This window comes from Papio anubis, chromosome 2 (genome assembly GCF_008728515.1).
Source record: "Papio anubis isolate 15944 chromosome 2, Panubis1.0, whole genome shotgun sequence".
NCBI classification, from domain to species: domain Eukaryota; kingdom Metazoa; phylum Chordata; class Mammalia; order Primates; family Cercopithecidae; genus Papio; species Papio anubis.
Genome location: NC_044977.1, coordinates 138,201,942 through 138,223,080, shown reverse-complemented (window position 1 = coordinate 138,223,080; position 21,139 = coordinate 138,201,942). Strand labels below are relative to the sequence as shown.

The window sequence follows — 21,139 nt, the reverse complement described above, 5'->3', positions numbered from 1 at the left end:
ACATAGGCATGAGTGGCAAAGAGACTTCATCTCTAAAACACAAAAAGCAACGACAGCCAAAAGCCAAAATTGACAAATGGGATCATCTAATTAAAACTTAGAGCTTCTGCACAGCAAAAGAAACTACCATCAGAGTGAACAGGCAACCTACAGAATGGGAGAAAATTTTTGCAATCTACTCATCACAACAAGGCTAATATCAGAACCTACAAAGAACTCAAAACAAATTTACAAAGAAAAAACAAACAACCCCATCAAAAGTGGGCAAAGAGATATGAACAGACATTTCTCAAAAAGAGAGGTGCAGCACAGCCAACAGACATATGAAAAAATGCTCATCATCTACTGTATCAGAGAAATGCAAATCAAAACCACAATGATTTTCATCTCACCAGTTAAGAATAAGCCGATCATTAAAAAGTCAAGGGAAACAACAGGTGCTGGAAGGATGTGGAGAAATAAGGAACACTTTTACACTGTTGGTGGGATTGTAAACTAGTTCAAGCATTATGGAAAACAGTATGGCGATTCCTCAGGATCTAGAATAGATGTACCATATGACCCAGCCATCCCGTACAGGGATATGTAAAAGGATTATAAATTATGCTGCTATAAAGACACGTATACCGCACACGTATGCTTTGTGCAGCACTATTCTAATAGCAAAGACTTGGAATCAACCCAAATGTCCACGACTGGTGGATTAAAGAAAATGTGGCACGCCGCCATGGAATGCTATGCGAGCCATAAAAAGGATGAGTTTGCGTCCTTTGTAGGGACATGGATGCAGCTGGAAACCATCATTCTTAGCAAACTATCACAAGAACAGAAACCCGTACCGCATGTTCTCGCTCATAGGTGGGAACTGAACAATGAGATCACTTGGACTCAGGAAGTGGAACATCACACCCCAGGGCCTATCATGGGAGAGGAGGATTACATTAGAGTTATACCTGATGTAAATGACAGAGTTGATAGAGTGCAGCAGACCAACATGGCACAAGTATACATATGTAACAAACCTGCATGTGGTATGCACATAGCTAACTTCTAACTTAAAGTATAATAATAATAAATAGAAATTTAAAAATAAATTAAAAAAAAAAAAAAAAAAGGTAATCCTAAACTATAGCCCTGCCATCGTTCTCACCAGCTACAGTACTCCTCAAGATCTAAGTGCAGTTACTGCGATACTAATACTCAGTGGGTAGATTAAATCTGAAGAAAATCTTGCTAGCATCAATTCTGTATTTTTTTTTTTTTTTTACTTGGTAGGAAGGTCAGGGAGAACCCAACATCTCTTTCTACCTACAATCTGATCCCTGTGATTCTACTCTGAGAATTTAACCCTTTTTAATTTGGAAATCTTTGAATCCAAGAGTAGAATAGAGATACCTCCAAGAAGCAGGTTCTTGCTGGATAGAACAAGATAACGAGAAGCTGGAAGTCACCTAAGAGGGTGGAGTGACAGGAGTGAGGGAATAAGAAGAGGAACAAACATTTACTGGGGCTTCAGTGTCTCCGTCCCTGTGCTCAATTCTTTGACATTCCTTTTCTTGTATAATCTCCCAAGCAGTTCTATAAATAGCTAACATTATCTTTATTTTACAGACAAGGAAATCAAGGATTAGAGAAGCCAGATAGCTTGTGACTTGTAAGTAGCAGAAACCTGAAACAGTAACCAATCTCCCCTTTATCTGGTTTTGTTAGAGAAAAATGAATTTTGAAAATTTATAAACATGCCTAATTGCCAGAACATTTTCCCATGCACCGAACACCCCAACTTTACCAACTCTATTTTGCAGGTGAATGCTACTTCCTCAATGAATCTGTGACTTCTTTTATTGGTTACCATCACCCAAACTGCACGAATCCAAACTTAGCAGTGGGATCATCTCTGCAAATAAGGGTTTCTCAGATCATTAACAATGCCTGTTGCAAAATGGTAGGTTGGGGGACACTTTATTCAACAAAAATCAAATCTCCTTTAAATATACAAGAGGTGCTTCTACAATTCTTTCTACTGACATTTTTGATAGGATTTTTTCTTATTTAAATTGTTTGTTTATGTAAATTAGTATCTGTTTTTCTAAGTTTTAAACAAGCAATCATCTCCAACTGGAAAGAAATTATTTTGAAACATCACAAGATCTAATTTATTGTTATTTTGGTTGGCAAAATATTAAGTGTATTGTTTTCAATGAAACGCATTGGATATTTGTGTAGAGTGCATCTGAACATATTTACATAATTTAGAATTATGCTGTTTTCCACAAATAAAAAACATACAGCCTTCAATATTAATTATTTTAAATCACATCTTCATTGCACTAGAAGAAATAATTGTGTTTTTAGAACTGAACACATTTGTTGTGCAAATGAGAATGCTCTTGCTTTTGCTAAAATATGTGGAAATATAAGACCTCATCTAACATAATGTGTTCTGTGTTTTGTGAGATGACAATTACATTTCTCACATACAGAGATGTGCCATTAGAAAGCACAATGGGGGCACCATGCTATTATTCTCTGTGGTGAATGAAGCGTGGTATTGATCAAAACCAGAACTCTTGTTGATAATGCATTAAGTGTCTGGTTTTATTTTCCAGGTAGTATCAAACACAGTGTAACTTCCCAATATATCTAATTGGATATGAAGTTAGACTGCACATTTCCTAAGCTTAATTTTTGCTTCCAAATAAACCCCAAAGCAAACATGATATACATTAGCTTTATTATTTTTTTTATTTAATCTGATTGCAGACACTTAGATCTTTTTGTTTTGTTTCTTAGAATCCAGAGATTCATTAAGTCCTCTCTTTTGGTTTTACATCAAAACGATATACACACACACACACACTTACATATGTGTATGTGTATATATATATGTATATATACACACACACATATAAAGAGTGTGCTGCTCATGAACAGCTATTATGCAGCTTCTTAAGCTTTTCATGTATGAATTAGGTAGGAATGTGTTGGTTGCAGGTGGCAGAGATCTTAAACTATTGTCTAAAGTCAAGAGCAGTGCCTGCTTTAGTCCAACTCAATGCAGGGGTTATTACAGCTGCCAGAACCTTATCTCTTGGCTTGCCTGTGCTACACACACACACACACACACACACTTATACATTCACATAAATGGGTATATATATACATATACATACATTGAGTTCTCCTATGTATAAAGACATTTATATAGGAGAACTCAGATTTATTACTGAAATAAATTCTTAGCAATAATAACAGATTTGCATTCTCCTCTTCCCTTACTTAGAAACTACTCTTTGATCTGCCTTCTCTCAGAAAGATATTGTGTAAATTACTACTTAATTTAATGTTTTTTAAAATAGGATAGCAGCCTTCTCCTCTGGTAATCTTATTCCCTGAAAAAAATCCATGAGAATTGTACATTTTTTTTAAACATAAAAATTTCTTTGATCTTTTTGTGAGAAAAGATGTATGATTTACAAGCCCCTTTTAACCTACAGATTCTATATTGTGTGTCTGCTGGGCACAAAACATGATGAAGTTTCCACAGGAATAAAATGAAGTGTAAGATGCCATTTCTTCTCTCAATGACCTTATAAATTTTTTGGTGACACATAATAGAAACACCTACAAATGATCATATGTTATTTTCGTACTTGGAAATCACTTAACTTTCTTCCAGCAAACTAAGAACTATTAATTCCCCCCCATCTACTGCTGCTCAAGCAAGACAGCACAGGTAGGCCAAGAGACAAGGTTCTGGCAGCTGTACTAACTCCTGCACTGAGCGGGACAAGAGCAGGCCCTGCTCTTGACTTTAGACAAGAAGTTAAAATCTCTGCCACCTGCAACCAACACATTATCACGTGATTTATGCTTGAAAAGCTTAAAAGCTGCGTAATAGCTGCTCAGGAGCAGAAATTCCTTTTTTCTCTGTGCAGATAAAGAAGTGAGGTGCTACGTTTCTTTGGGAAATTTAGTTCCTGCATAAAATCAATTGGGACGAGTTTTCAATACAAAAAAAAAAAAAAAAGTTAGACATTATCCAAAGATGGAAATGTTGGTTCCTGAGTCCTCAATAAAATATTGCTGTATTTTTAATAGAAGCATGAAGTGTGACCCCTCTCAGTAACTATGTAGGATGCCATGTAATCATGAGGGAGTCTCTTTCAAGATGACAGAAAGAGAATGAGATTGGGAGAAAGAATTTTCCCCTTCTTGGCTCTGGAGTAGTAGTTCTCAATCAGGATGATTTTGCTTCCCAGGGGAAATGTGGCAGTGTTTGGAGATATTATTACTAGTGGGGTAGAGAGATGAGTAGAAAGGTGCTACTGTCACCTAGTGGATAGAAACCAGGGATGTTGTTAAACATCCTACAATGCACTGGACAGCCCCTGACAGCAAAGAATTATCTGGCCCAAGATGTCGGTAGTACTGACATTGAAAAGTCCTGTACTGCAGAGTACTCCTTAGTGTGGAGATATTTAGTTGGATAGGATTAACAAAACTAATAAGAAGAAACAGTAGAAATGCTGCTCACATTGGATCATAGAAAACTAAGTACAGTTGCTCTTACATTATGATTATCCACATTTTCATATATTAGTCAGTTACCTATGAAAGATGTTTTGTTGTTTCAGTCTTTCCTTATTGTCTTGTAACTCTCACATAATGGATCAACAACCTAACTGGTATTCGCAGCCTTTGTATGGGCTTCCAGAGGTTTTTGGTATGGGGTATCTAGGCAATCTTATGATTTAAAGAAGCTAGTCTCAACTGGGTTATTGCCCATGTCATTTACATAGGTATACTGCATGTGTGACTTCATATCAGGCCTTCAAAGTGAAATCAAATATGTGTGCATCTGAAGTCAAAGAGGAATACTCTTTTCAAAAAAATTTTTTATTATGCTTACAGTCCTGGGATACATTTGCAGAATGTGCAGGTTTGTTACATAGGTATACACGTGCCATGGTGGTTTGCTGCACCCATCAACCTGTCATCTACATTAGGTATTTCGCCTAACGCTATCCCTCCCCTAGCCCTCCACCCCCTGACAGACCCCAGTGTGTGATGTTCCCCTCCCTGTGTCCATGTGTCCTCATTGTTCAACTCCCACTTATGAGTGAGAACATGTGGTATTTGGTTTTCTCTTCTTGTGTTAGTTTGCTGAGAATGATGGTTTCCAGCTTCATCCATGTCCCTGCAAAGGGCATGAACTCATCCTTTTTTATGGCTACATAGTATTCCATGGTGTATATGTGCCATATTTTCTTTACCCAGTCTATCATTGATGGACATTTGCGCTGGTTCCAAGTCTTTGCTATTGTGAACAGTGCTGCAATAAACATACATGTGCATATGTCTTTATAGTAGAATGATTTATAATCCTTTGGGTATATACCCAGTAATGGGATTGCTGGGTCAAACTAATTGTATAAATTAGTCAATGGATATGTTTTTTTGTGGCAGAGTTTGCTGAGATATTTTTCTATAGACCAGTTCAGAAATGACTCTATATTGAAATGAATGTCAATCAGCAGAGTCATTAGAATAAAATCTGGTGTTCAGTTTCACAGACACAGGATGCAAGGACACCCACAGCAAGAATCAAACTTCTGATAGAAACTTTGTGTTTTCAAAAGCAATCTCATGTATTTAATCTTCCTTAAGTCACTATGAGGTGGAAAATTATTTCTTTGTCAAAAGGATCCTATGAAAAGTTCTGAATGCTGAAGAAACAAAGGTTATCATTTTGTACAATAAAAATAACAACCATATAAACTCATTAGTAGAGAAATTTTGGTGTCCCACAAGACATTTTACAGATAAAATGTAAAAGCACTTTGATGCACTCAAACATAATGAAAATCTTTGACACTTATAACATTTTAGAATATATCTAAAAATTGCTCAAATAAAAATAAAAATTCCTACTGATATAGTCTAATTACATTAAAAAAACATTGTAGTTTAACATTTATTTAATTTCAGTCACATATTCTCAAACGATAAAATATTTCTTTTATAATCTTTCTGTTTTTTATTTAAAACAAGATTATCCTTATAAATAGGAATAGAGAATTTAGTAGCCCAAATAAAATTTTTAATAGCTCTTCTTCCCTATGGAAGATTATAAGTAATAAAATGAATGAAATGTGTATATTTTACAACTCAAATCATATTAACTGCTACGTGCTCTAAGCAAATTATTCTGCTGCTGTTATAGGTAAAAGCTCAACATGGGATAACTATTACTCCATTTATAAGAAAGGTAGGCATAAAATGTCATTATTTTAAAGTTTATAAATTTAAAAAATTGAGACAGGAATATGTATTTGTTCAAGGTTATCTATTCATAAGATGGGAAAAGAGTCAAGATAACAAGACATGTATTAGATGCAGAAGAATTTCATCACAGTGAGATGATCAGGAGATTTTATAATAGATATAACTGAAAACATGGCTGTTTGAGCACATTTGTTTACAGATAAAATGTCATGATTATTTTTATTTTTTTTTGTTTTATTGCTCTTTTTCTCTTTGTAAGATGCAAGAGATGTGATAAGATGAAATAAGAGCTCTCATCTTATCGAGGTGGATTTATGTAGCTGCATTTTTTGCTTACCAGGAAAAAATACTTCACATTCTTCTAGTCCAATGCTTTGCAAACTTTCTCACTAGAGTAACCCAATGGATGGGATGGGGACAATATAAGCATATCCTATGGGATATAAGCTTTAGCCTGATTCAGACACTGCATGCCTGCCATTTCCTTGAAATTTAACGTTATGTTAAAAATACATTCAAATTCACGATTCAACTTCATAACATAGCAGTGTCTTGGCATCTCCGTTTGGAAAACAAGGCACTTCAGCAGGTGTCTTGGCACAGCAAATCTCTTATCATGGAAGATACCTTAAAAGTTACCTAGTGTGGTAGTTCAAAATGTTCTGGTAGGCTCACAGTGCTTGTCTGTTCCTCCCTTCATTAGCTACTATAATTTTTTTTTTTTCCTTTTGTAAAGACAAATTATTTCACCACTGTGTGGCAGTGAGTAAACCATTCAGTCTCTCTGGGCTTTTAATTTCATATAGAGTGTGGGTATTTAGGTAGATTATTATAGTCTGAGGCCTGAATTCTGACCCCAGCCTTATTTATTACTCACTACCAGGAGTTTTAAATTTTTTGAATGAGATCCAAAACAGCTTTATTATGAGTAAAATATTAATGTATGTGAAAAGTAAGGCAATGAGACTGCTGTAGCACAGTGCCTTGCAAATGGTAGGCTCTCAATGTGATTGGTCGAATCAGGTTAATGAATTGAAGAAAGACCATGCCTGGACTATTTAGACAAATCTTGAAACCAACAGTGATCCTCCCGCACTGATACAATCTCTGTGCTCCTACTTGAACTTACTCATCTAAAACACAGACCAGGACAAATGAAGTACATTATGCATGTCAAGAGATAAAGACTCAGTTCCATCATAATCTATTTCAAAGTTTGTTATTATCTCTGATGAGGAAAACACCTTTTATTTAAGCTAATGCACAATTGCTATAATTTAAGCTTTTTTTTTTTTTTTTTTTTTTTTTTTCTCTGTCATGCTGCTTAATTGGAACAAGGAAAGAGTTCTCTCTTTCTTTGGACATGACACGTTATAAAATTGAAGTCCCAGCTTCTTTTCTTCCTCTTCAGAATGAACCCTCTATATATTAGGCTCTTTCTTTATGTTATGAAAAATTTTATTATATGAGTGTATCTCTATGTATGTATACATAAATATGTATACGCACATACACACACTCCCATGTACAACTTTTTTTCACAAATAAGTATTTTCAAAATAATAGAGATGACCAAGTTCAGAGAATGTCTTCAAAACCATTAAGGCTATTGGTTTTGATTTCAAATAAGAAAAATAAATAAACCTCATTAGCTACTTCTGAATTTTCATGAAAATAAAACATTATTCTGAATTCACATATGATAGATGATGGTAGACTTAGAAAGGATAGCTGTGGCAGAACTAGTTTAGGGAAAGAAAAAATGTGCCACCTCAAGAAAAGTCCTGAGATTAGCAATGAAAGACAAATTGTCTTATGGGGCACCCAGAAGTGCGGAAGTCAGAGCAGACACTGTGGAATTGGATGAGGGGTTCAGGTTTATATACAACAAGATACTGCACTTGATTGAGGTAGGACGTCTGAAAATGTCTGAGGATAGGCTTGCTTCTCACAATGACAGTTGATACTGGCATTTAGTGGCATGAGACTAGGGATATTATGAGGCAAGCACTGAGGCAGTCCCACCCACCCAAGAACTGTCTGATCCAAAGTAACCATAGTGCTCTCATTGAGAAACACTAGCAGGATAAAGCAAATTTCACAGGTTATTATAGATAATAGACTTCAAGTTCAGAAAGGTGATCTAGATAGGCAGATTCAGGAATCTGCCTGGACTGAGAGCAAAACACAGCCTTAGAAGCAAGGTGTTGGCTAAAATCACCAGAGTCTACTAATTGATGACCATCACCACCAACAACCAGAGCCTACTGTGTTCAAAACCCATATCCAGAACTTCAGGGGAAAGACAGACAATAAGGACCTTCCCCCTAGTTCACTGTGGGCATGAATCCTTTATCACACAGAGCTCCCAGCCAGACTGAGTGATCAACACTGCCTTCAGGAAAACATAAATATGATTCACAGCACACACTGCCACTGCCAGCCTTGCAAAGTCACTAATATGACACAGAAAACACAGTGGATCTATCATCTTACCCCGATTTGTGACCCTTATACCTTACTTCCCTGACTGTGGCCAGACTTATTTGGGTCCAAAGAGTAAACTGTGGTCAGCAAAGCCCGCTGGCCATCAACAAAGATCCTTGGTCACCCCTGTGGTTTCTATTCTCCATGAGTGAATCATTCCTTGGCTTCTGTCGCTCCTCAGCCCTCCAAGTCTATGGGGAAGACTGCTTCCTTAGGCTCATGTGTGGCTGGACTGCCTCCCAGAACCTAAGCACATACATTAGTCCCTGTAGGCTATGTTGGAGCCTCTAACCTCCCTTCACCCTGTGCCTTTTTTTATTAAATCACCTAGATTTTTATTTCTGAGACTTAATTATCAAGGACATTTAACTTGGCTATATTTTAGAGGCAATAGTTGGTTTTTATCTTTAGAGTTAATAAAAGAGGTAAATAGTATATCCAATTGTTTGGGTTTTTTGCTTTGTAAAACCCAGTCACTAGAAGGAAAACTAAGGTACATGTGATGCTCAGAGCCAAGATTTGTTATAGGATATAAGAGGGTGAGATTTGGCAGAGGTTGACAATTCGAAGAATCACCATGAAAACATACCCTCAAGGAGGCATTTGGTTGTGATGAAAAGCTCTGCTAGTTTCCAGAAATAATTTTTATCATTTGCTAATCACTGGGCTCTTCTCTCACTTAATGGCCTCAGATCAGAACTCTGGAAAGAATCTTGGAGAAACCAAGGGCTTCATGCCTGGCTCCCCAAAGTGCCAGCATTCCTTCAGCCCAGGGTGCAAAGAGTGGGGGAAACTTCTACTCAGCCTGGTCAATACTGGGAGCTTCTCCATAGAAGAGACTTGGGACACTGCTTCTAAGTGGAAGGGCTTACTGTGATGGGTCTCTCTCTGTTATACTTGGTTAGGAACTTTGAGACTTTGGGGTCCATTCTCTAGGCACAAGCAAATGGAAAGAGAAAGAATTTATTTCCTTCAGGACCTCACAGATAAGTGGATGCTTTTCTAGGTAGAGGTAAAAGTCATTTTGTCATTTCCTTTGTTTTTAAAGAAAATGTAAAAATAACTGATAACAAAATTAGCAGTATTTTTTTGGTGTAGCTTCATGCTCACAGAACCATGCATGTTTATGTTTGAAGGGCTTTCTTGAACACAGGCCCATGGTCTCTTCCTAAATATGTTTGACACTCCTGTACTTTGGAAAGGAATTGCATGAAGTACATATCAGCTAACTTTTTAAGTCTTGCAACACTTCCTACACTCATAATTCGGAAGCTAACCAAACATAATTGAAAATTACAGGCATCTAAAACAGATAATTATCTTTCCAGAATTAAGCTCCTCTTGGGAAACTATTTTTACTCAAATGGTTCACTGGAATGAATTTCTTCTAAAGAAAATGTGATAGCATCTTAATCCATTATTAACTCATTGCCTTTAACTTCAGCCCTGATTTCGAACAGCAATAAAATCAAAGATTAAACATGCTTATACTCATGTCAGATGCTTGTAGCACAAATGGCCTGCTTTAAATTATGTGTGTTATACATCTCTTTGCTTAAAGTCCTAAGCAGAAATATTAAAAAAAAAAAAATCTTCCAACTGGACAAAATGTAGGCAAGTATACTGACTATAATATTTATCAAACTTTCCTAAGGAAATAAGAAGTCAACAAGTGTTACACAATTTCCACTTCCTGCCAAGATAAAACAATGAGCACAGGGTCTACCCTTTTATCTCAAACAACAAAAATATCCAAGAGATCAAATGCATATTAAAAACAGTTTTCAAGACATGAGACAAGAGGAAATGAAGGACAGTAAGTCCAGCGTGAGGCAAATGAAGCCACTTCAATGACTGCTCCCAGCACTGCCATGAGCCAGTGTCCAGGCCACTGATCAGGGAGGAAACTCATGCAGAGCCTGGTGTGCTCCCTGCTGAGAAGACAGAGCTGACATTATGAGGGGATCAGGCAGCTACATCTTATGGGACAGGACACTGAGAGAAGGAGAGGAGAGGGTGGCACAGACAGAACTCCTGAGATCAGCAGCGGGTCCTTCTAGAACATCCAGCAGAGAACTAGCAGCACATGTATATAAGAAAATAACTCGAAGCCAGAAAAAGAAAGCGTCTGAAAAGATTAGAGGAATGAGATAATGACTGATATCCACACAGGGCTGGAAATAATGCTTGTTACCACAGTCGGGCTGGAAAAAAACCTTATCACTTATAGGCAACAGTTAGGTAAATTCAGGATGGTTTTGGTTCAGTAATGGGGAATAATTAGCCCAAACTAAGCACTGCTCTGGTTCTACTTAATGAATTTTAAATATAAGACCATAGAGGATAAAACTATGTCCAAGTACCTTAACCACATTCCAGAACAAAGCTCAGTAATTTTTATAGAAATACAAAAATACCTAACACCCAACAAATGTTACAAGCAGCACATCCACAATCCTATAAATATTCTTTTATGTAATAACAAATTCATGGAACAAAGGCTTATTATATTGAGAAATAAGTACCAACAGAATACAGGTTCTCAAGAAGCTTTGCAGTCTAGCGGGGAGCAAGAAGGGTAGCGTGTCTCACTAGGGAAGCATGGATCAGCTACAGTGGAAGAACACAGGTTCAAGGTGGTCATTCCACATGAAATAGGCTTTGGCAAGGGCTCTTCTTGTTTCAAAGAAGAGTGAAGTCTTCCCTTCACCTCAAGCAAAGTAGGGTTTATTAAAAATACAGACATGGACTAGAAATGGAAGCAGCCAGCAAGCCACAAGGAAGCTGGGCAGTCACTGAGGGCCACATGGTCCCTCACACACAGAATCTGTTTCTGTCTGTGTGTCCACTCCATTCTCTTCTCTGTATGGGCTGTTGTCCCCAGGACGTCAGCTTGCATGGCATAAGAGAGCCACTGCAGCCCCACAAAACCCATGACCTGGCTGCTCCTTCACCTAGTCTCTCTGTTTCTACATCCCCAAAGAGAAGCTAGTAGGCCCCACTCCACCCTATGAGCTGCACCATGGGCATCATCAAGTTAGGGGATTCCAACTCTTTGCCCAATCAACTGTGACTATAGACAGAACATAACTATCCCCCTCATTAGTGCTGTGTTCAGGACAGGTTGACTTAGCAGAGGTTGAGGGCAGGCAAGAATTCTTTATTCAGGAGGAGCTGGAAAGACGAAGAGATGTTTGCCAAGTAGATGGGAGACACAGAGAGCATTGCATGCCGAGAAAACCATAGAAACGTGAGTACTTGATATCTAGTCCCTAGAAGATACATTTCTCTGTTGGTATCCCTCTACTTAAAAAATATATGTTTGCATATACAAGTCAGTTCTACTATTCTGCCTATTTGGTCCCTCTTTGGCATATTTTTCTTACAGAAATGACAGAAATGGTCTGATTAGGGATTTTTTTTTTTTTTTTTTTTTTTTTTGGAGATGGAGTCTCACTCTGTCTCCCAGGCTGGAGTGCAGTGGCATGATTGGCATGATCTCAGCTCACTGCAACCTCCGCCTCCTGGGTTCAAGCGATTCTCCTGCCTCAGCCTCCCAAGTAGCTGGGACTACAGGTGCACGCCACCACACCCAGCTAAATTTTGCATTTTTAGTAGAGACGGGGGTTTCACCATGTTGACCAGGATGGTCTCGATCTCTTGACCCCATGATCCACCCTCCTTAACCTCCCAAAGTGCTGGGATTACAGGTGTAAGCCACCACGCCCAGCCTAGGGATCTTCTTAATCAAATGCATTGATAGAAAAAAAGCATCCAGAACAAGTTTTGCCTTTGTGCACTCTGGTAAGACCAAATCTGCAGAATTGTGTTGCATCTGGGTAGTATCCTGAGTGGGCTTTTGGCAAAGTATGATGGATTGAGAAGGGGTAATGAGTAGCAAAAATCATAAGAAAATCACATCCTGAAGAATGATTGACAAAACTGTGGAAGTTTCTCTTGAAAACAAGACAACAATTAGTGGGAAGCTACCTGACAGCTTATTTGGATTATCTACCTGGGCTGCAGAGAAGGGCTCTACTGGATCTGATGATGATACTGGAGGCAAAACTCACTTCATGGAATGGAAATGATTGGCAGACAAATTTCAGTGCAATATAAGGAAAAAAATACCACAATTACACAGTATAGTTAATAAAAAGTAAATGAGGTTTATTGTGATCCAGGAAATGCCTCTCAACTAGAATCAAGGGCTAGATTAAGCTATTATTCAGTGTGGAAGCTTAAGAAAAAGGCAGACAACTCTGTAATTGCTTTTGCTTTTGTCACAGAGGTAATGCAATGCAAAGCTGAAGTTTCTTAGATTGAAAGATATTTAGTAGCAAATTCAGAGGATCATTGTTAATTTTCCTTAGGGTAAGACATAATATTTGCACATAATTTTTAAAAGCAGTGAAATCTTGGATTGCATTTTTTTCCCAAAAAGCAATAAAAGCTTTGACTGTCTAATAAATTTGATGATACAGAGGGTAAGAGAGATAGGTGACTAAATAACTATGTTCTATTTTGCAGCGTGGTCCACAAGGAACAAAGGAATAGTTTACAATTTTAAATGACCCTACTTCTGAAACCAGAGTATCTTTTCGTCTATGATATGGCTGACCCAGTGTGCTGATAATGATATAGTAAGCACTGTTTACATGCCATCCCAACAATTCCTCAAATCAATTTAATACAGAAAAGGAAGGGGAGCACAACACTGCAAAGATGGAAATGCATCCTGTGCATTGGCATCTTTATATTTATGAAAATATTAACTAGAATTTACTGCAGCCACTTAAGACCTTGCATGGCTCCTGTCGTATTAACCCTATACTCCTTTCCTTACCGCTCACAGCAGGGCACTCACACCAGAGAGTTGCATCCTAGTTCCATCGCTTACTACGAGACTCGTTCACATGGATGGCTCCGTGCCTCAGTTTCCTTGTCTGTAAAATAGAGATAATGATAATAGCTTCTTCACTGCATAATTGCGATAATTAAAATTTCCTGTATAAAACAGTGCGCATTATTTCTCTCCCATTTACAATCATGCCCCCACATCATCTCAAAGCATCATTTCCAGCATCCTTAATTAATGCTGGAAATGAAAGAACAGGAGCTAATCTATAATTTGTTTTTCAATTCAGAGGAAGGATCCTTTTCAGAATGATTTCTAGGTAGTTAAGAGTTTGAATTTATTTCTCTCCCTGTATTTTCAATTTTCTTCAAATGAAGACATAAAAATAGCCTGTTAATTTGGGTACCTTTTGGAGTGATATTTTGTTAGGCGGATGTGAGCAAATTACTTTTAAGAGTCATAGCATCCTTTCAACTCTAAAAGTACCTGCTTGTTCCCAGATCACGTCCCTTTATGGCAGTTTTCAGCATTTCATGAGACTGAGGACATAATCTCACCCCCTATTGCTGGAATTCTCTTTGATAGTCGAAATCTTTCAAAGATTGTTGGCTAGTGTTGTTTCTTAGCGGAGTTTGGCAGGCACAATGACAAGCATCTGACAGACATGTGTTTTTCCATCCATAAGAAGAAAAGTTTCCCGAGACAAGTGTGTTGAATATTCATGTTAAAATTTTAAAAATGTGTTGTTCATTTTCCTCCTGCCCAGCACATGCACTAGTATGTATGCCACACAAACTGGTATCATCAGCCCCCAAACAAACATCTAAAACAAAACCTCTACCTGGTGCTGGCAAGGCCCAGGTTCACACTGTGAACTGGCGAGGCAGGAACTTGTTAGTAAGATTGTCTACAGCTCTGTTAATATTCAGCTGACAGAGCCTCACCAGTATCTGCTACTAGAGACTATGAACTTGTTTTTCTCACAATAATTAGGTGAACTGAATTATCCTCCCAGGAGTATTACACCAGTCTGAGGTAGTCAAACCATCACACACACACACACACACACACACACACACACCCCAAAGATAATTTTCACGGGAGGAAAGCCCTGAGAAAATCTATTTATGAAAATAAATGTAACCTACTGTCACAAGTGGCTATAAATAAAAATGGAATAAAATAATGTATTTCCTGATGTGAATGACAATAGAAAAAGCACCATTCTGCCCTGTTAGGTAAAAGAAAACTTAAATGTGTTCTAATAGAGGGGGAATTAGGTTATATTCTCAAACAGAAGGTCCAATGTTCTTTTATGCCCCCAAATTAGAGGAAGGAATATGAGGACCATAGAACCTTTGGATTCATATCACTTTCAATCGAAGACATTCTCTACTAAAATAATCCTTTACATATTATAGAGAACAATTTACAAGGAAGTTTACATTTTATTGCAAAAACATAGAAATACTTGTGTACATTATTACTTACATAATAAAGAAACATTTTATAGTTTGAGGGAAACACTGAACCACGTTTTTCCTTGAACTGCACTACTATGTTAAAATTTATTTACTTTTTAGAGGATATAGGTGGGCTACTTTGAGAAATAAACTGAAAGACTTCTGGCAATATGACAGACTAGGATGGTGGGACAAACCCTTCCTCCAGGTCTCAAAGCAAAAATTATGGAGAAAATCTCACTGTTTTCCAGATAGCCAAGCTCAAAATAAAGGAAAACCCTTGGGCACCAGAAATAAAGAAATTAAAGCTGAAATGTCAATTGGTAGCTGAGAACATGATGGCCACAGGGATGTCTGTTCACAATTCATGGTAAGGGGCCCGTGACTGGGTTCCAAGCGCACACCCAGGAACATCAGGGTTTGTCTTAGACCTTGGACAGTGGAGGAGCTGGAACAGGAAGCCCCTGGGTGGTAAGAAGGAGCTAAAAAACTTTTCCAATAGGCCTTTCTTTAGGGCCCTGGGAGACGGTAAAGGCATGAGAAGTCAAAACATAAGCCTGAAACATGAACTTGGAAAATTAAGTGAAAATTAGGACCACTGAATATAATTTATGAGGGAAAAAAGGATCATGACAAGGATGATTCTTTTCAAAATTCCTGTATGAATTTAAAAATTCATAAAATTGAAAGATAAAAATAGTTTGTCATAACATTTGAAAAATAATTTATTAAATAGAACAAACCTTTGAAAAATATAACTTTCCCAAAGAAACTGATAAACACAAGAAAACAAATTGTTCTATTACTATCAGTATTTTTTTAAAGCAAAAAACAACTACTAACAAAAAAAAAATCCAGATGATTTTATAGGTGAGCACCAACAAATATATAAGAAATAGATGTTTAGGTTTGGTCTAAGCACAATGGTGTTTGCAGCTAAGTGATCACAAACAGTTACGGATTTTTTTGTTCCTTGTCCACTCGCACTGTTTTATTTGACTAGGTTTTATGAATAAATAAAAAATAAATAGATATTTAAAACTTTTATGCAAACTATTCCAGAGAATAGAAAAAAATGAGATTACTCCTCAAGACTAATAACCCTGGTACCAACACCTATCAACATGACAATATGAAAAAGAAAGATCTGAGCCATTCTTACTTATAAACCTAGTTGGAAAATCCCAACCAAATTATGAGCAAACTAATGTCATATTTAAAAACAAGAAGATAACGTTCATATTACTTAAGAATTAGAAGTATGCTTTCATATTAGAAAATCTACTAACTTAATCCACCTCATTAAAAACTCAAAGGAGACTAGAATACATGATTATTTTAATGAATGTTGAATTTTAATGAATGTTTGTGCCTCTTTTTTTATAAAAAAACTTTAACAAACCTTACAAGAGAAAAGAATTTTCTTAACTCAATAAAAGATGCCTGCCAAAATGCTAGAGCAAACAGTATTATTAATGTTGAAATAAAATTGTCTCTTCAAAAAGTCAGCAAGGTGCCAAGAATTCCTGTTAGCTTCTATTAAAATTTATCAGGGAACTCATGGAGATAGATAGAGAATAGAATGATGATTACCAGAAGGTGGAAAGAGTATTGTCGGGGCGTAGCAGGGAAGTAGGGATTGTTAATGGATACAAAAAATAGTTAGAAGGAATAATATCTAGTATTTGATAGCACAACAGGGAGACTATGGTCAATAATAATTTAATTGTACATTTTGAAATAACTAAAAAAGTATAACTGGATTGTTTGTAACACAAAGGATAAATATTGGAGGTGATGGATATCCCATTTACCTTGATGTGATTATTAAATATTGTATGCCTGTATTGAAATATCCCATATACTCCATAAATATGTATCTACTATGTACCCACAAAAATTAGAAATTCAGATGATAGGTTTGTTCACAGAGAATACTCAATAAAATCTATAGATACATTATTAGAAAATTTAACACTGATTATAAGATAAATATAGAAAAATCAATTGCATTTCTATGTACTTATAGTCTACAAATGGCAGCTTAAAATGTCCTTTACATAGAGAATGTGTATGTGAGCACACACACATTTATACATACATGTACCATATCTGTACACAGTTCCTAACAAAAAGTCTAGCATCATCATCTACAAAAAATATTGAGGTACAAAGACTTGCACTACCAGATATGTAACTGATTCAGTGTGATATTTGTAGAATGGAGATATATACAAACAAATGGCATAGAACAGAGAACCTAGAAACAAACCCACTCAGAATGAAAGCCTGAGAGGTGACAGAAGTGGTCTTGCAGGTCAGTTGAGATGTTGGCTATTCCTAAGGGTTGTACAAATGCAGAAAAGCTGGATGCCTATCTCATACCCTACACAGTCAACTCTAAGTGTATTACAAATGTAAATGTGAAAACAAAACTTTAGGCTCAGAAGGCAATTGAGATAATCTTTATGATCTTGAGAAAGGAAAATATTAAGTGAGACCCCCAAAATACAAAGGTAATAAAAATTAGACTATATCATTAATGAAGAGTTTGCACATAGAATGCATGAAGTCTACAAAATAGCAGCAAAAGGAAAAACAAGCGAGTAGATAAATAGAAAACATACAAATAGGCAATTCAGAAAGAAGGAATCCCAAATGGCCTACAAACAGAGGAAAAAACATTGCACTTCACTGTAAAAAGTAAATGCAAATTAACATCACAATAAGATATTATTTCACACTCATCACTGAGGCAAAAATGTTTAAAGTCTGACAATATCAAGTGTTGACAAACATGTGGGATAACTGGAATTTATAATCTCCTGGAAGGAATGTAAATTGGTACAATCATATGATCCAGCAATTCCCTTCCTAGATATATATATCCTTGAGAAATGAATTCGCATGGACACAAGGAAACATAGATAAAAGATGTTGGTAACAGCATTGTTTAGAATTTTTTTAAAAATGTAAACAAAGTGCACATTAGAAAATAAATTATAAATTCATACAAAAAAAACACCATCCAGATTAGAATGAATTAAACTCACCAGACACACCCAACGTTATAAATATTAGAAGAAAAACAAACATAGTTTAGCATGCAAAATTACAGAAGTAAATAGTTTTCAAAAGGCAAAACAGTACTATATAAAACATATCCAGAGAAATAGATTTTCATATGTCTATATAAATAAAACTATGTAATGCAAATGCAAGGAAAATTTTGAATACCAAATTGAAGATAAATTAACACAAAGACGGGAGGAGAGTTGCAGTCAGTGAAAGAGACACAGAGGCACTTAAACTTTCATCAATTTTTTATTTTTTATGTTCAGTATAGATATAATTGTACTCATTTGAATATTTATTGAAAAATTTGTAAAATATCAATCCATACCAAAATAAAGTTTAAACATATGGCAAAAAGTATATTATACAAATTCTAACTGAAAGAAGGCTTATATCTCATCATTAATACCATAAAAATATGTTTTGGCAAGCTCATTAATAGTCTAAAGTGGGCCTGTTTTGTATAAAATAAAAATCACTGTGATTAATTAAAAATCCTGTGATTATTTAAAAAGTCTACTACTGAACAGTATATCTTCACAACACATAAAGCAAAACTGAGAGACTTTCTTTAAGAAGCTGGTGTTTTGTGATTATAGAGAAATAATTTTACATACTTCTCTCAAATGAATAGATCAAAAACACAAAAGAAATAAAAGATTTATTTAACAAGACACAAAACACATAAAATATAAAGGGAAAATTAATACGTGAATGAATAGTAAAATATTTTAAAAATCTAATTTTAAAAAATATGCAAAGTTAAAAGACAAGCCACCAATTAGGAAAAGATAGCTGCAATATATATAACAAAGTATTGATATCAAGAACATAAGTAGAGTTACTACGGAATGAATAAAAGAGAAGAACTCCAATTATAAAAAAGAAATTAGCAGATAATTCATTGACAGAAAAAATCCAAATGACTAATTAACATTTGAAAGATTTGTCATGTTGGGGGGGAATTCTAAGAAAATTATTAGAGAACCATTTCACAACTTATCAAATTGGTAGTAAATGAAGAGCCCGACAATACTACGTATGAATAAATGTATGAGAACTTTCAAATTTTACTGAAGAAATGTAAATTCTTACTATCACTCCAAAAGGAAATTTGTTATTATTAATAAATTAGAAGAGGTCTATTAAATAGATTTCAGCTTATAGTTATTTGCTCCCCAGAGAAAGTTTTATACAGGTCTACAAGTAGTCATGCACAAGGATATTGATCACAGGTTGTTTTTTGTTTTTATTTTTAATCTTTTTTTTTTAATTACAGGTACATTAGAAACACCCACTCCCTGGCCAGGGCGGGTGGCTCACGCCAATCCCCAGCATTTTGAAGGCCGGGCTGGGCTGGATCATGAGGTTAGGGAGATGGGAGACCATCTCTGCTAACAGGGTGAAACCTCCCATCTCTACTAAAAATACAAAAATTAGCCAGGCGGGTGGCGGGTGCCTGTAGTCCCAGCTACTTGGGGAGGCTGAGGGCAGGAGAATTTTGAATCCAGGAGATGGAGGTCAGAAAATAAGATTGCCCAATTGCACCTGTGACAGAACAAGACAGAAGAAGAAGAAGGAAGAAGGAAGAAGGAAGAAGGAAGAAGGAGGGAGGAGGAGAAGAAGGAGGAGGAGGAAGGAGGAGGAGGAGGAGGAGGAGGAGGAAGAAGGAGGAGGGAGGAGGAGGAGGGAGGAGGAGGAGGAGAAGAAGAAGAAGGAAGAAGAAGAAGGAGGAGGAGGGAGGGAGGGAGGGGAGGGAGGAGGAGGAGGAGGGAGGGGAGGAGGAGGAAGGAGGAGGAGGAGGAAGGAGGAGGGAAGGAAGGGAGGAAGGCAGTGGTGGTGGAAGGTAGTAGTAGTGTTCGTTGAATGACAGTCATCACAAGAATGACAACAGCTCATCAAGAATGAAACACGAACATTAATATTTATTGAATGACAACAATGATGGCGAATGATAACAATGATGATAATGATAAATAATGATATACGATACAATGATGATGAATGACAAATAATGAGATGATGATGATGATGATGATGATGATGAGAAATGATGATGATGATGACAATGATGACAATGATGATAATGATGATAACAATGACAACCACACCGTTGTACCATTGTTCGCTGCCACCGCTACCACAGCCACAGCCTTAAGCTGCCGCTCGCTATACTGGCTGTACCACTGCCGTCATACACTGGTTGTACTGGTTACATTGCTGCTGCTGGTTGCCGAAATGTAATATTGTTCGGCTGCCGTCATTGCCGCTGTACTGTTCACTACAATGACATCAACAGTCAAGAATGATACTGAATGATGACAATGATAAAATAACGATGATAGCGATGATGATGATGATGAAATGATGATGACAAATGATGATGAATGATGACAATGACAATAATGAGAAGAATGATAGCCAGCTCATAGCCATAGCCATAGCCAGCCAGCTAGGCCATGAAATAGCCAAGGCTTTAAGCAGCTACAGGCCACAGGCCATAGCCAGAAGCCAAGCAGCCATTAAGAAATAGAAGAATAAATAAGAATAAGAAGAAGAAATTACAGCCATGAAGAAGAAGAAGAAGAAGAAGAAGAAGAAGAACAGCCATTGCTGTTGCTAAGAAATAGAAATGTTATATCACTTATAGGCCATAGCCAAGCAGCCAAGTTATTATGAAGAAATAATATGCTATAATAGAATAAATAAGTTGTTGTTAAGAAATAGCCTGTTGTTGAAAGAAATACTAAGCAGCAGCTATTACAGGCCACACTGCTGTTATGAAATAGCCAGCTATGAAGAACAATACAGCCAAGAAATAGCTTCATAATTTGCTAGCCAGCCATAGCCAAGAAATACTAAGAACAGGCCTAAATAGCCAGAATAGCCATGAAATAGAAGAAGAATAGGCCATAGCCATGAAATAATGATAGTTTGAGCCAATCACGCAACCGAAACCAGCTACCCA

General features: G+C 36.6%; 1 long non-coding RNA gene across 10 annotated transcripts in view; it reads right to left on the bottom strand.

Moving 5' to 3' along the window:
* The window catches only part of LOC110742632, a 288,855-nt gene that overhangs the window by 222,798 nt on the left and 44,918 nt on the right, over nt 1-21,139 (bottom strand). For all 10 annotated transcript variants that reach the window (XR_002520499.2, XR_004182246.1, XR_002520504.2 and 7 more), the window contains exon 2: nt 13,622-13,721. This is a non-coding gene — a long non-coding RNA (uncharacterized LOC110742632). The remainder of the gene's footprint in view (nt 1-13,621; nt 13,722-21,139) is intronic.